The sequence below is a fragment of the Primulina eburnea genome, chromosome 13 (assembly GCF_022965805.1).
Source record: "Primulina eburnea isolate SZY01 chromosome 13, ASM2296580v1, whole genome shotgun sequence".
NCBI lineage: Eukaryota > Viridiplantae > Streptophyta > Magnoliopsida > Lamiales > Gesneriaceae > Primulina > Primulina eburnea.
The window spans coordinates 9,648,754-9,666,203 of record NC_133113.1 but is presented as its reverse complement, the minus strand read 5'-3'; positions in this window follow the sequence as shown (position 1 = coordinate 9,666,203).

Sequence of the window (17,450 nt, the reverse complement as noted above, 5' to 3'; positions counted from 1 at the left end):
CAAGGAGGTATTTTACTCTAAGTACTTCACTGAGGAGGTATGATCCAAACTCACCAGCGAGTTTATGACGCTGCGACAAGGAGACAGTAGCGTGGCAGAATTTGTTAGGAAGTTTGAGAGAGGGTGTCACTTCGTGCCCCTCATTGCAAATGATGTACAGGCAAAGTTGAGGCATTTTCTGAATGGGTTGCGGCCGATCTTGCGCCGCGATGTGAGAGTAGCTGGCCCTACTAGCTATGCGGTCGCCGTATCTAGAGCATTGGCGGCAGAACAGGATCTGAGGGATATAGAGGCGGACAGACAGGGCAAGAGGCCCTATCAAGTGCCGCAACACCAGCAGCAGCAGCATCAGAGGTCCCAGTTCATGAAACCGTATCAGAGGCCGCCAGGGAAGAAGCCGTATCATGGACCGCCAAATGGCAAGGGTCCAATTCAGCAGCAGGGGGCGCCTCAGAAGCCCGTTGCTTAACCATTGTGTCCTAAATGCAACCGCCAGCACCCGGGGCAGTGCTTATATGGATCAGGAAAGTGCTTCAAGTGTGGATCTAGCGACCACATACTGAAAGAGTGCCCGCAGTGGAAGCAGCCAACCCAGGGCAGGGTATTCGCCATGCATGCGCAGGAGGCGGACCCAGACACCACTTTACTGACTGGTAAACTTTTCTACCTAAGCTCAGTATTAATTTGCCTTGTATGTGGAATTTTTTTACTTGGAATTATTAGCGTGCTAGTGGTGTTTTGTGTGCCTAGAGATATTGAGTTCTAGTATGCTTGAGGTATGTTAATAATTTTGGGGGTATAAGTTTTGTGTTGTGCTAACGCATCTCAGGAAACATTTTTATTAAGAGACTATCCACTACTGCACTGATAGACTCAGGAGCCACTCACTCCTTCATATCGGAGACTTTTTCTGAACATTTGGACCTCAAGTCCATTGGACTAGACGTGAACTTTTCGGTGACAGTCCCGTCAGGGGAAGAGCTGTTGGCTACCAGTGTGATCAGAGACATTGATCTAGAACTGCATGGTCACCTGGTATATGCAGATTTAATCCTATTGCCGATGCCAGAATTCGACATTATCTTGGGCATGGACTGGCTGACTAAGAACAGAGTCCTGATAGATTTTCAGAAGAGATCAGAGTTGGTATCAGAGCCGACCTCTCCGAGTACGGTGTGGTTCTGGGACGAACCAAGCGGAAGCTGGTGGGCATGTGAGGCCCGGGGCCGAAGAAGGCGGGGGGTGATCGCCGGTGCCATGAGGTGGCTCGGACAATGAGCGGCTCCTGGCAGGCTTCTAGGTGGAGGGAACATGAATGAACCGTTCTTACACCGGAAGGAGAGGGATTCCGAGACTGTTTAATGTAATGGACTGTAAAGTTGAAGAGGGCTTAAAAGATTTGATTGGTACTACTCATATCACGAAGGTGCATCTTCTTTTCGGTAGCTCATCACATAAGAACTCCAAAGTTAAGCGTGCTTGACTTGGGGCAATTTTGGGATGGGTGACCTCCTGGGAATTTTCTCAGGGTGCGTGTGAGTGAGGACATAAGCACGCTGGAAAGACACGTCTTGGTACAGTGAGGACATTCGTCGAATCTGAGACGTTACAGTTAATCAAGGGTTTTTAAGAATGAATCGATATTAGGCTTGAAAAGCTAAGCGTTAGCGGATGCGTTTGAGATTTTAAGATTGAAACATGATAAGTTGATGAATATTTTGGGAATAAAATAAGAAATAATATACGATAAGTATGGTCATCCATCTTTTAATATTGGGAATCGTAAGAAAAATTGAAATTCGAGGTTATAATAGTAATAGCACTAAATCATTTGGGTCTTTTTAAGTTGCGATTTGAAAATAAGGATTTAGAAGATAAAATTAATTGGGATCAAGGAGACGTAAGGTCATTCTAGAACTTAAATTTTAACAGAGCAGCGCAACAGAAGCGTGAGTTTTTTTTTTGGGGATATTATTACTGAATCTAAACTTTGAGTTATTAAGGAATAAGCAAATTTCGAGGACGAAATTCAATTTAAGGGGGGAAGATTGTAACGCCCCGGAAATTTAAAGGTCAACGCAAACCACATGCATGCAATTATTAAATTCCTTTGTATTTTAATTAAATATTTTAATTGCATGAATTAATTATGTTGTGCATATTTGCATGTTTAAAAATATATTCTTCTACATGATTCCATTAAAATATATTTTTAAAAGGTTATTCGAGTTGCGATCGAGGAACGGAAACCGAGGGCTGAAAAATAGAAAATAATTTTATTAAATAATTGTTTTTAATTATTTAAAATATGGTTGATGGTTTTTCATATTTTTGAAAATAAAGGGGGGTTTTAAGGTAATTTTATACGTCAGGACGTAAATTTTATCGTGGTTGGTTTTTCAACTAAAATACGAGCTTGTTGGCAACCCGGCTATTAAATTCACAAATTTATTTAAACAAAAAAAACCTTGTTAATATTTAATTAAATCCTAATTAAGATTAATGGGCATAATTTAGTGGCTTATTAGGCCTAAGCCTTGATTAATAATTAAATGAATATTTATTATATCAAATCCTTCCCCCACCCACACAACACACGGCCACACACTTTTAATGAATTCAAAACTCTTCTCCCCACCACCAATAATACACGGCCACACTTCAGCATTCAGAAAACTCTCCCCATAAGATACATCAGACACGACACTATACACTAGCTTTTGAAGGGATTTTCGAAGGGGCTCAAGGTAAAACAAGCCAAGGTTGCGTCCCGTTTCTCGTCGCCAACGGTTTTTCGTGCGTATATAACGCAAAGGCATGCCATATTCTTTCTTTCAAACATATATCACATCATAGTATTTTATTTAATTGAATTTGCATGAAAAACAAGTGCATCATGAAACAATTTTCGTTTTCATGGCAAAGGTCAATATTTTGGCTTGTATTTTCCTTCAAAAATCATGTTTTGTATGTGTTAAAGGGCTGCCATGATTTAGGTTATGATCACACGTTGTTTTACATGGGTTTGAAGGCCTAGAACACACCACACATGCTGGTAGAACAAAAGAAAAGAAGTTGGTAGCAAGTTGCTGTCATGGTGGGAGGAGGTTTCGGTTTAAAGGAATTAAAGGCTGGGGCTTGGCAAGGGGCCAGTCTAGGGTCTGGTAGATTGAAAAGGGAAGGTTTACACACGTTCTAATATCCTAGAAAACGCATGCACGGACTGCACATAAGAATAGAACAAGCTGGTGCCTAATTTCTGTCATATGATCAAAGGGGGCTCGGCTCATGGGATTTGCTATTGGGCTTGGGATTGACTGGGACCAAGGCTTTGCTAGTGTCGGTGAGGGGTCAAGGGTAGAGTCCTAGCCATGCTACGACTCGAGTCAAGGGGCTGGGGAGGAGTCCTAGAAAGCTAGGACTCCACCCGCGCACAGCAGGACATGCTGCACTCTTGGGTGCAGCAGTGCGCTGATGGTTAAGGAGCTCGGCCAGACGGCTTGGTATAACGGCCCGAAAATTCGTGTTTGAAAATTTGTGGAAAATTAAAAATTTTCTTTTTAAAATAATCAAAATTGCCTCATTCACAAAATCAACTGATAGATCAAGTTTAAATGTTCAAAATAGCAGCGGAAAAAATTATTACTCGCCAAAATAACAAGTTAAAGTATCCAACAACTGATAAAAAAATGTTTGAGCATAAAACTGGCAAGTGCTGTAAATGAGGTCCTCGGGTTCCACTACTACTGACCCAAGCTAACTCACTGGTCCCCGCCCTCGGCCCCGACATCATCAGTACCTACAACAATCAAGTCTAGTGAGTCTAAAGACTCAACATGCATATATCGTAGATAACAAGTAAATAAATAGTAAAGTTGCATGCAAGTAAAAATATCATGTCATGAGGCATATCGTAAAAATATCGTGTCATGATTTATTATAATACGTGCATCACTGAACTGGGAAATCATAAATAAATGCTCGTTGGAGCCCTGTCATGAAATAACTTGTAATAATTTTCTGGTGAGATTATGGTCTACGCAAGTGGTCCCTGCACTGAACTGAACTGACCGGTAACTGGCGACCGGACCGGTAACTGGCGACCGGGTTTAGTAATGTACGTCTGATCAGACTACTGCCACAGTATACTGGGTGAAACAACTGAACTTACCGATAACTGACGACCGGACTGGTAACTGGCGACCGGGTTTAATAATGATAGTAAAGTGACCACAAGCAATATCGCATAAATCAAAAAAATGAATATTTTTACACGTAATATAATTAATTCACATAATTAAATATCCTGTAATAATTTTACTGATTGGATTGGACCGCTCCCAGGCTCGCTGCAACCTAAATATGCCATGAAAAAGATGCAATAACTTTTACTTGACCAAACTATGCAATTTAATCCGAAAACTGAGACAATTGCGCCTAACGACTTCGTATTTAATCATGACTCCGTTACAACCCGAACCAACACTGAACCATCAAGTATTCATGATTAAAATACGCCTAAAATGATGAAATAATGCTCCTAAAATAGCGAGGGCCGAAATCTAGGTGAATGGAGGCCAAAACATGAAACGCTCTTTCGAGAGTCAATTTGGCACATCGCACCGTAAATTCTTGTACGACCTCAAAAATGATCCGAATCACAAACGGCCAAAAACATGACCTTCCTAACTCGATGATGCACTGTCCAGTCCAAGTCCATAGGTTAAAATCCAACCAAGAACTCGAACGAGCCACTGAACCGTCACAGCAAGTTGCTGTCCACAAAATACAGCAGCTGTGCTTTGGTTTCTTGCGTCGTTTTCGAGACTACGGCCATTGGGGCTTGAACCACCGACCAGAGACTCTTACCAACATCCCAAGGAATGATTTGAACCATGGCTAAGGGCCCTAGGCCAGCCACAATTCGCATCACACCAGCAGACAACCGAAAGCTCCAACCGAGAACACCCTTGCATACGTGTGTGGTGTTGTGCTTCGTTTGTTGTCTCGTGTCGTTCCAGTGGTCATTTGATTGACCATGGCACGATCTAGACATCTAGGGGCCTGGTATGAACCGTGGCTAGGGGCCATAGGCCAACCAAGATCCACACCATTCCACCATTTTCGAAACACACATGCTGTACCAAGAGAAATCCGAAAGTGGGGAGGGGCTGTTCTTGTGTTTTATTGTAAAAACCGATTCACCATGCACCAAGCCTCTAAAAGGGTGACTTATTCACGTCTTAGACATGCTAGGGAAGTGTTCTAACCATGGCTATAGGCCTTTTGGGCAGCCATGATCAGAAACTTTTCCCTTTGACAGCAAACTGAATTTTCGAAACTCAAATGGACACAAATGGGGAGTTGCTGACATTTTCTCGACTTCCAGCGTTCATGGGGTGACATGAATGGACCAACATGGTCCTAATGCATCCTATTACATGTCTAGATGTTTTCTTGGGAGCCTGGAATCGAACCAATACCTGAAACCATCAAAACAAATGAAACCCGTGAGGAGCACAATGAAATCCGAAAACTGAATGTTTGTTTTTCTGAAAATTGCTTGATATATTTCTGTTTTTGGCTATCAAAACATGATCATGTAATGTTAAATAATGCTAGTAGGACTTGATTGAAGAGTCAAGGAAGAATATATGCATGACTGGTTTCGTTTGAAAGAAAAACGAAAGAATGAGACGATTCGGCGCGGAGAAGGTGGAGCGCTTTCTACCTAGCTTGCTGCTGAATTTTTCCTCTCTTGTTTTAGCTCTGAATCCCACGATTTACACTCTAAAAATGCTCTCTGATTTCGGTGGATAGGGGAGGAGAATATTGGTTAGGGGAGTGAGGGAGATGGGTGCAAAATATAGGGAACAAAGCATGACCAAGTCTACAAATTTGAAATTTGAATTATGGTTTGATATCAAATATTTGTTAGGGTGTTAATGGAGGTGAGGTGGCCGATTCTCTCATGCTAGACTACGTTAGGATAAGCTCTAATATTAATTAATTAAGGTTGATCAATAATTAAAAAGGTTTGCATGCTAAACTGAACAAAGAATGGGTCAAAGATGATGAGTTGGCAAGACATTGCTTAATCATCTAGGGGCCGAAATTTACACAATAAAATGAAGGGGAAATGTTGATTATTTAGTAAATTTATAACCCTTTAAAGCCTTACATATCCTTTAAATAATTTACTGAATTAACCCCTTAATTATTGGAACTTAAATGAACTTATTTTCTACTCACATCAAGTTGTTTAAATAAATCCCTAAACCTCCTTATTACTTAAATTAACTTACTTGCTAGCTAAAATAAATTCTGGAAATGATTTCTTAATCTTAAATTCTATCTCAAAACTCCAACTCCAGTGCGGCCTCACTGAATTAACTGAAATGATAAAATTTAAACTGCTACGGAAAATAATTAAATTTAAATACTCATGCAATAAAATCATTTTAATTTAAATACTAGAATTATGCATTGCTTATACATAGTCAAAGTTACGGGTTCTACAATCCTCCCCCCCCCCCCTTAAAAGAAATTTCGTCCTCGAAATTAAAACTCAGAATAACTCTGGGTACCGACTCCTCATCTCTGGCTCAGACTCCCATGTAGCTTCCTCCTCTGAATGGTTAAGCCATTTGACTTTCACTTGCTTAACCAGCTTGTTCCGAAGCTTCTTCTCTGGTCTATCTAAGATCTGCACTGGTCTCTCCTCATAAGATAGGTTCGGAGTAAGCTGCAACGGCTCAAAGTTCAAGACATGCGAAGGATTCGCCATGTACTTCCTCAGCATAGAGACGTGGAAGACATTGTGTACTCCGGCCAGATTCGGCGGAAGAGCCACACGATAAGCTAGCATCCCAACTCTGTCGAGGATCTCAAATGGTCCAATGAATCTCAGACTGAGCTTCCCTTTCTTCCCAAATCTCATGACACCCTTCATAGGTGCCACCTTCACAAAGACATGGTCGCCGACAGCAAACTCTAAATCTCTCCTCCTCTGATCTGCATAACTCTTCTGTCGACTCTGAGCAGTCCTCATCCTATCACGGATCTTGACTACTACATCGGCAGTCTGCTGAATAATCTCTGGACCCAACTCTGCTCTCTCTCCCACTTCATCCCAATGAACAGGAGATCTACACTTACGGCCATATAGTGCTTCACACGGAGCCATAACAATAGAAAACTGGAAGCTGTTGTTGTAGGTGAACTCAACCAATGGCAAGTTCGACTCCCAACTCCCTGAGAAATCAATGATGCAAGCACGAAGAAGATCCTCCAAAATCTGAATAACTCGCTCTGACCGCCCATCTATCTGCGGATGGAAAGCTGTGCTAAACAGCAACTTCGTACCCATGGTCGAATGCAAACTCTTCCAAAATGAGGAAGTGAATCTGGGGTCTCTGTCAAATACCATAGAAACTGGAATACCATGAAGTCGGACTATCTCCCGAATGTACAACTCTGCATACTGAACCATGGTGAAAGTTATCTTAATAGGCAAGAAGTGCGCTGATTTGGTTAGATGATCTACAATCACCCAAATAGCATTCGATCCTCTGGCTGACTTCGGCAATCCGGTCACAAAATCCATGGTAACATTCTCCCACTTCCACTCAGGAATAGGAAGAGGCTTGAGCAAACCTGCTGGTCTCTGATGCTCGGCCTTCACTAACTGGCAAGTCAGACACTCGGATACAAACTTTCTGATGTCTTTCTTTATACCAGACCACCAATACAATAGCTGCAGATCTTTGTACATCTTCGTACTCCCTGGATGAATAGATTACGGAGACATATGGGCTTCTGATAAGATATCTGCTCAGATAGAATCACTGCTAGGGACCCATATCCTGTCTCGGTATCTCACAATACCATCGTTGATTGAATACAAGACACTGCCCTTGGCCTAATCTCTCTGCTTCCACTTGACCAACTTCTCATCTGCTGACTGACCACTGCGAATACGGTCCAGAAGGGAAGACTGAATGGTCAAGGTTCTCAAACTGAAGAGGTTTTGAAACTGTCAAATGGGCCATCGCTGCAACTTTCCTGCTCAATGCATCCGCAAATACATTAGCCTTACCCGGGTGGTAGCTAATGTCACAATCATAGTCCTTCACAAGCTCCAACCAACGCCTTTCACGCATATTCAGCTCCTTCTGCGTAAAGAAATACTTGAGGCTCTTGTGGTCGGTAAAGATCTGGCACTTCTCTCCATACAGATAGTGCCTCCAAATCTTCAAGACAAAAACTACTGCGGCCAACTCTAGGTCATGGGTAGGGTAATTCTTCTCATGAGTCTTCAACTGTCTAGAAGCATAAGCTATCACCTTCTCATGCTGGATCAATACTGCGCCAAGACCGAGCTTCGAAGCATCGGTATACAGAACAAACTCACCGGGCCCTAACGGCATGGCCAAAACTGGTGCTGAGATAAGAGCTTGCTTCAAAGTATCGAAACTCTTCTGACACTCCTCGCTCCAAACAAATTTCACATTTTTCTTTGTCAGTGCTGTGAGTGGAACTGCAATCGAGGAGAATCCCTTAATTAACTTCCGAAAATATCCTGCTAGGCCAAGAAAACTGCGGATCTCTGATGCATTCTGCGGCACAACCCAATCTCTGACTGCTGCAACTTTCGCTGGGTCTACCTCAATGCCACTGCTGGAAACAATGTGGCCTAAGAACGCCACCTTCTCTAACCAGAATTCGCATTTACCGAACTTTGCGAATAATTTGTGCTTCTGCAATGTCTGCAACACTGTGGTCAGATGCCGGATGTGATCCTCCCGATTCTTAGAGTAGACGAGAATGTCATCTATGAATACTATCACAAATTGATCGAGATACGGCTGAAATACGCGATTCATGAGATCCATGAAGATCGCTGGCACATTCGTCAAACCGAACGGCATCACAAGGAACTCGTAGTGACCAAAACGAGTCTTGAAAGCTGTCTTCGAAACATCGGCGTCTCTCCCCTTCAACTGGTGATAACCTGAACGCAGATCAATCTTAGAGAAAATCGAAGCTCCCTGCAACTGGTCAAACAGATCCTCAATCCTCGGAAGTGGGTATTTATTCTTCACTGTAACCCTATTCAACTCCCGATAGTCAATACAAAGCCTCATCGTGCCATCTTTCTTCTTAACAAACAAGACTGGCGCGCCCCAAGGTGAGAAACTAGGGCGAATGAACTCCTTGTCAAGAAGTTCCTGAATCTGCTTCTTAAGCTCTGCCATCTCTGTCGGTGCAAGTCGGTACAGTTCTTTTGAGATCGGAGCCGTACCTAACATAAGCTCGATAGAAAACTCCACCTCTCTCTCAGGTGGCATACCAGAGACGTCCTCAGGAAAAACGTCTAAGAAGTCTCTAACAATCGGAACATCTGCGGCTGACTGACTGGGTGCCTCGGGGACAGATACAAAGGTCGCTAGAAATGCCCGACACCCTCTATGCATGAGCTTCCTAGCCTGGACATAAGGAATAATGCGCGGTAAAGGAAAATACATGTCCGGTTCAAATAAGAACTGCGTCATTCCAGGCGGTCGGACTATAATAGATCTCCGCTGAAAGTCGATCAAAACTCTTTTCCACAATAGCCAGTCCATCCCCAGAATGATGTCAAACTCTAGCATTGGCAATAAGATAAGATCCGCATAGACAAGATTTCCATGCAGCTCAAGGTCTATGTCTCGGATCACATTGGTGGCTGTGATCTCCTCTCCAGAAGGCAATGATACTAAATAGGCTACATCTAGCCCGATGGTCTTAACTTTGAGAAAGTTCGCAAAGACTGATCGAGCAAAACTTGCACTATGGAATCCTCAATAAAAATATGATTTTGTATGCTCAAAATTAATCGCAAGTGCACGATGTCAAGTAATAGTATAGTGTACGTGAGTACGAGTATCGTTCTACTGAGGACTGTATTTAACAATTGTTATTTTCAGTTATTGAACATTTAGCGACGAAAATGGATTTGATTGTTTTAACACTACTATGCTCAAATAAATATGCAAATAAAACAATTCAATGAATAACGAATGAGAATTAATATCTAAAATGGTTGAGTAAAATTCAATGAGAAATGAATTTGTTGGGAATATCGGTTCACCTACCCCTCGCTAATTAATTAATTCGTTCGATAGTAATTGTATGCCTCCGACATGATTTCCTATTTAATTGAACACTCTCTCTCTCTCTCGAGCTATGCCAAACTAATTCGACTTCGACCCTAAGGACTATGACTATCGACGTGTATCCAATTTCATATATCTATGTAAATTGTAGATCCACGGATTATACTACTCGTTCCTATCACAAGTTATTCTATCGAACTCACTCTCAATATAAAAACGTTGTTAAAATTAGCTACGCTTTAATGACACAATAAAACAATAGAATAATCAAGAATAACGCAACAATCGAATATAAATTAATTCAAATAAAAGTTTGGGGTAGGATCCCCTAAATCCTAACAAATAATAAAGTTTAGCTACTAGAATTCATGATTGAATTCAACAAAATTAAGTTCAAGTGACAAAAACTAAATACGAAATACTAGAAGTGACGAAAAATGCGAAGAACGATGCCCGGAAATCTTCAAATCTTCAATCCAAGCTCCAAGTGCTCTCTAAGGCTCGTGGTGGCTGAATAATGGGCGCCAACGTTTCTGTACACAATCTTGTTGGCTTAGCACTTGGCCCCGAGTTCCGTTTTTCCGGCCATTTTTCCTGCAAATTCGTCACATCCAAGTGAGACACGATCACATGCAAATGTTTACTCTAAAATGAACAAAATGTAAACGAAATGTACGCATGCACAATGCAAACACATGCAAACTAATGCAATAAAACACGTAAAAATCACACATATCAAAGACCTCTGAAATAAATAAATGGGTAGCCCCTGAATCTATCAGGGCTTTGGTAGCTGAGCCAGCTATGAAAATTCTCCCTGAAAGTTCGGAACACTAAGCTGAACCCAAATAATCACAAGAGATAAGCTTATAGACTAGCAAAGGTCACAGTTCTCATAACTAAATCCCGAAAATAATATTGAGTAGAGCATGCAATCCTATTGCAATTCTAAGTTCAAAATCTTAATCCCGATTCCCAAAACATTGGAATGCAAATGTAAACTTAAAGCTGTAAGGTACCTGTCATCAGCATGGTATCGGGGTTCGTCTCCGTGGCATGGAGAGCAAAAACTCTGCCTTGGGTAGGCAGGTTCTTCCGAGGGCAATACGGCAGCATGTGGTCTGGGCTACCACAATTGTAACATTTCCCTGAGCCAAACATACATGCTCCAGGATGGCGGCGTGAGCACTTGGGACAGACTGGGTGCTCAAATGGCCTCGGGACTGCGCGTCCCTACTGCTGCTGCTGCTGAGGTCCTCCTATGTTTCTGTGCGGGCCGTGAAAAGGCCTCTTATGCTGATGTTGATGCTGCTGAGGAGGAGGGCGGTGTGGTACCTGGACTGGGCGCTTGCCCTGGCGGTCTCTCTCGATATCACGCTGATCCTGCTCTGCAGCTAGAGCTTTGGAGACAGCGACCTCATAAGAAGTAGGGTCAGATACCCTAACATCACGGAGCAAGATTGGCCGTAGACCCACCAAGAAATGCATCAACTTGGCTTTAGCATCATTCGCGATCAGGGGCACAAAATGACAACCCCTCTCAAACTTACGGATGAACTCCGTAACAGTCATATCTCCCTGTCTCAGGCTCATGAACTCGGTGGTCAACCTGGTACGCACCTCCTCAGTGAAATATTTGGAGTAGAATACTTCTGTGAAGCGCACCCAAGACAGTGTAGCCAAGTTAAGGGCTATTGAAGCTCCTTCCCACCATAAGCGGGCATCTCCTCCAAAAAGATAAGAAGCACAACGAACTCGATCCGAATCTCAAAGCTCCATGAACTCGAAGATAATCTCGAGGGACTTAATCCAGCCCTCAGCAACCATGGGGTCCGAAATCCCTGAAAACTCCTTCGGACGCATCTTCATAAATCTCTCATATACAGCCTCGGGCCCTGCCGGCCTGGTCGCCACAGCATGGTTCCCCGCAAACTGTGCGAAGAACTGAGTCATCCCAGCTAGCATCTGGGCACTCATGTCAGGTGGAGGTGGTAGGTCTCTTTCCTGCCTCTGCTCCTCCCTGTCATCTTGGCGAGGCTCGTCATTTCTAGTGAGCTCGAGAATGCGTCTAGGGGGCATACTGTTCCATACATAAACCATACGTAACTAACATGCATAATTTCATAATTTATTTAAATTTAAATACTGAACAATAAAATAAATCTGGACGTAAAACATTTCATGAAAACATGCTGTTAAATAATTCATGCTTTAAATAAAATGCGTAAAGGTAAAACTTACAGACCGAAGACGTGACTTCGTGAGCTTCTCGTGGTCAATAGTAGTACAACCCTTTACAGAATCATTGCACTGATACCAGCTATAACGGCCCGAAAATTCGTGTTTGAAAATTTACGGAAAATTAAAAATTTTCTTTTTAAAATAATCAAAATTGCCTCATTCACAAAATCAACTGATAGATCAAGTTTAAATGTTCAAAATAGCAGCGGAAGAAATTATTACTCGCCAAAATAACAAGTTAAAGTATTCAACAACTGATAAAAAAATGTTTGAGCATAAAAATGGCAAGTGCTGTAAATGAGGTCCTCGGGTTCCACTACTGCCGACCCAAGCTAGCTCACTGGTCCCAGCCCTCGGCCCCGACATCATCAGTACCTACAACAATCAAGTCTAGTGAGTCTAAAGACTCAACATGCATATATCGTAAATAACAAGTAAATAAATAGTAAAGTTGCATGCAAGTAAAAATATCATGTCATGAGGCATATCGTAAAAATGTCGTGTCATGATTTATTATAACACGTGCATCACTGAACTGGGAAATCATAAATAAATGCTCGTTGGAGCCCTGTCATGAAATAACTTGTAATAATTTTCTGGTGAGATTATGGTCTACGCAAGTGGTCCCTGCACTGAACTGAACTGACCGGTAACTGGCGACCGGACCGGTAACTGGCGACCGGGTTTAGTAATGTACGTCTGATTAGACTACTGCCACAGTATACTGGGTGAAACAACTGAACTGACCGATAACTGACGATCGGACCGGTAACTGGCGATCGGGTTTAATAATGATAGTAAAGTGACCACAAGCAATATCGCATAAATCTCAAAAATGAATACTTTTGCACGTAATATAATTAATTCACATAATTAAATATCCTGTAATAATTTTACTGACTGGATTGGACCGCTCCCAGGCTCGCTGCAACCTAAATATGCCATGAAAAAGATGCAATAACTTTTACTTGACCAAACTATGCAATTAAATCCGAAAACTGAGCCAATTGCGCCTAACGACTTCGTATTTAATCATGACTCCGTCCCATCCCGAACCAACACCGAACCATCAAGTATTCATTATTAAAATACGCCTAAAATGATGAAATAATGCTCCTAAAATAGCGAGGGCCGAAATCTAGGTGAATGGAGGCCAAAACATGAAACGCTCTTTCGAGAGTCAATTTGGCACATCGCACCGTAAATTCTTGTACGACCTCAAAAATGATCCGAATCACAAACGGCCAAAAACATGACCTTCCTAACTCTATGCGGCACCGTCCAGTCCAAGGACATAGGCTAAAATCCAACCAAGAAATCAAACGAGACACTGAACCATCACAGCAAGTTTCTGTCCACAAAATACAGCAGCTGTGCTTTGGTTTCTTGCGTCTTTTTCGAGACTACCGGCCATTGGGGCTTGAACCACCGACCAGATACTCTTACCAACATCCCAAGGAATGATTTGAACCATGGCTAAGTGCCCTAGGCCAGCCACAATTCGCATCACACCAGCAGACAACCGAAAGCTCCAACCGAGAACACCCTTGCATACGTGTGTGGTGTTGTGCTTCGTTTGCTGTCTCATGTCGTTCTAGTGGCCATTTGATTGACCATGGCACGATCTAGACATCTAGGGGCCTGGTATGAACCATGGCTAGGGGCCATAGGCCAACCAAGATCCACACCATTCCACCATTTTCGAAACACACATGCTGTACCAAGAGAAAGCCGAAAGTGTGGAGGGGTTGTTCTTGTGTTTTATTGTAAAAACCGATTCACCATGGACCAAGCCTCCAAAAGGGCGACTTATTCATGTCTTAGACATGCTAAGGAAGTGTTCTAACCATGGATATAGGCCTTTTGGGCAGCCATGATCAGAAACTTTTCCCTCTGACAGCAAACTGAATTTTCGAAACTCAAATGGACACAAATGGGGAGTTGTTGTCGTTTTCTCGACTTTCAGCGTTCATGGGGTGACATGAATGGACCAACATGGTCCTAATGCATCCTATTACATGCTTAGATGTTTCCTTGGGATCTTGGAATCGAACCAATACCTGAAACCATCAAAACAAATGAAACCCGTGAGGAGCACAATGAAATCCGAAAACAGCATGTTTGTTTTTCTGAAAATTGCTTGATATATTTCGGTTTTTGGCTATCAAAACATGATCATGTAATGTTAAATAATGCCAGTAGGACTTTATTGAAGATTCAAGGAAGAAATATGCATGCTTGGTTTCGTTTGAAAGAAAAACGAAAGAATGAGACGATTCGGCGCGGAGGAGGTGGAGCGCTTTCTACCTAGCTTGCTACTGAATTTTTCCTCTCTTGTTTTAGCTCTGAATCCCACGGTTTACACTCTTAAAATTCTCTCTGATTTCGTTGGATAGGGGAGGAGAATATTGGTTAGGGGAGTGAGGGAGATGGGTGCAAAATATAGGGAACAAAGCAAGACCAAGTCTACAAATTTGAAATTTGAATTATGGTTTGATATCAAATATTTGTTGCGGTGTTAATGGAGGTGAGGTGGCCGATTCTCTCATGATAGACTAGGTTAGGATAAGCTCTAATATTAATTAATTAAGGTTGATCAATAATTAAAAAGGTTTGCATGCTAAACTTAACAAAGAATGGGTCAAAGATGATGAGTTGGCAAGGCATTGCTTAATCATCTAGGGGCCGAAATTTACACAATAAAATGAAGGGGAAATGTTGATTATTTAGTAAATTTATAACCCTTTAAAGCCTTACATATCATTTAAATAATTTAGTGAATTAACCCCTTAATTATTGGAACTTAAATGAACTTATTTGCTACTCACCTCAAGTTGTTTAAATAAATCCTTAAACCTCATTATTATTTAAATTAACTTACTTGCTAGCTAAAATAAATTCTGGAAATGATTTCTTAATCTTAAATTCTATCTCAAAACTCCAACTCCAGTGCGGCCTCACTGAATTAACTGAAATGATAAAATTTAAACTGCTACGGAAAATAATTAAATTTAAATACTCATGCAATAAAATCATTTTAATTTAAATACTAGAATTATGCATGGCTTATACGTAGTCTAAGTTACGGGTTCTACACTTGAGCTCGGCTAGGTCAGGTCCTTATGGTCTTAGAAGGGTGCTAGAGGGGTTGGTACAGGGCCTGGTTTGGTTGGATAGGTCCTAGCAACAGAAACGTGGAGTCCAATCCAAGTTGGAGTCTCGGCCATGGTTTGCATCTGCTGGTGTGGGTGGAGTCCTATCCAAGTAGGAGTCTCGGCCATGGCTTGCATCAGCTGGTATGGCTTTGGTCCGAGCTTGTGGTCGGTTCCTAGGTGTGCTAAGGGTCTAGTAGGGTCTATAGGGGGTGTGGGTCGAGGTTGGCTCATGGTGGTTCGAGCATGGCTCGATGAAAATTCAAGTTGGCTCAAGGGTAGTCTAGGAGGGTTTCTTGGCTGTTTTACAGCTTCTGTAGGGCTTCGGTTTTAGGAGTTAAGTTGAGGTCCAATGGGTTCTAATTGTCCAAGAGGGTGCCTACATGGGTTGGCTAGGTTTTGGCTCAAGGTGGCTCAGGCGAGGATAGAGTAAATTAGGAGATGGCTCGGTGTGTTTGATAAGGTGTCAATTTAGAATTTAATTAGACTAAAATTGAATCCATGGGTCCACGGGGGTGGATCATGACTTGGAAGGGTAGAATAAATCTTAAAAATGTTATGTTTAAAATTTGGGATCAAAATAACGAGTTTTGGGTTTAATCGGGATTTAATCGCCTCACAAAACGATAATTAACGAGTTAATTGAAACGCTTAGTTTTAAGCTGTATAAAATTATGAAAAATTAGGGTTAAGCTTAAATATTTATTAAAAGTCTAAGTTTTTAATTTGAGAATTTTATATTAAGGTTTGGTTTAATTCGTGATTAAAACGTGTTAATACGTCTTATTTAAAGATTAATTAAAAAGTCATCGATTTAAGCTAAATAAAAATATGAGAAAATTCATGTAGGCTTAAATAATTATTTGGGACATGTTAGAGTCAAGAAATCAAGAAAAAAGTCAAAATCTTAAAACGTCAAGTTCAAGAGTAAAACGATCTTTTTACACCTAAAAATTAGTAAACGTCATGGCAGTGCCCTAAATGCTATTTTTATTATATTATGATTACTTTTAAATGTTCATGATTAAAATATGATTTTTTTTTAAATGTCTAAGAGATTTTTATGATTTAAGGAAGACATTTAAAAGACATGTTGTATGCTTAGTTTCAAAAACAAAAATTTTATGTTATGCATGATTTCATAAAGTGATGAGAATGTAAACGTTGAAGGAAGTGAAGTAATTGTGACTAATTCGATAATGTTGGAGATATCGTGAGGGTGATGGTCCCAGTGGGAGCCTGACGATCGTATTTTCATCATTACGAATATATGGTAACGGTTTTGTGGTAACGGTAAGAATGGAAATATCGTGAGGGGAAAAGACCCCCGAGGGAACCCATTGGTGAGAAAAAGCCCTAGAGGGAACCCCGACGATCGTATTTCTATTCGAATCATTATAGACCAAGGCTCAGTTGACCGGTGAGAGTGTCTCTGATGTCCTCGCCGCCCAGTACTGTGGTTTCATGTAGATGGATCCATCGATTTTTCATGTTAATTTCATGTCAGGAAAGTCACAATTAACGATCTGAATTCAACAAAAGAAAAGGAAATGGAAAAGGAAAATGTTCATGATCATGTAAAAGGTTTTATGTCATGCCATGTTGAGGAAAAAGGAAATTCATGTTTGCATGTCATGAAAAGTTATTTTTACTTACAAGTATTTTCACTGTTGCATGTGGTTTTATAAAGTATTATTTGTTATAAAGATTATGGTGTGTTGAGTCTTTAGACTCACTAGATGTGATAGGTGCAGGTGAGGTTGAGGGAGGACTTGACGGATGATTAGACTGGACTGATGGCGCACACAACTCGAGGACCAGCGCTTCTACTTTTTCCGCATTATGAATTACGACTCATGATTTACGTTAAAGATTTTTAAGACTATTTATTATGATTTTT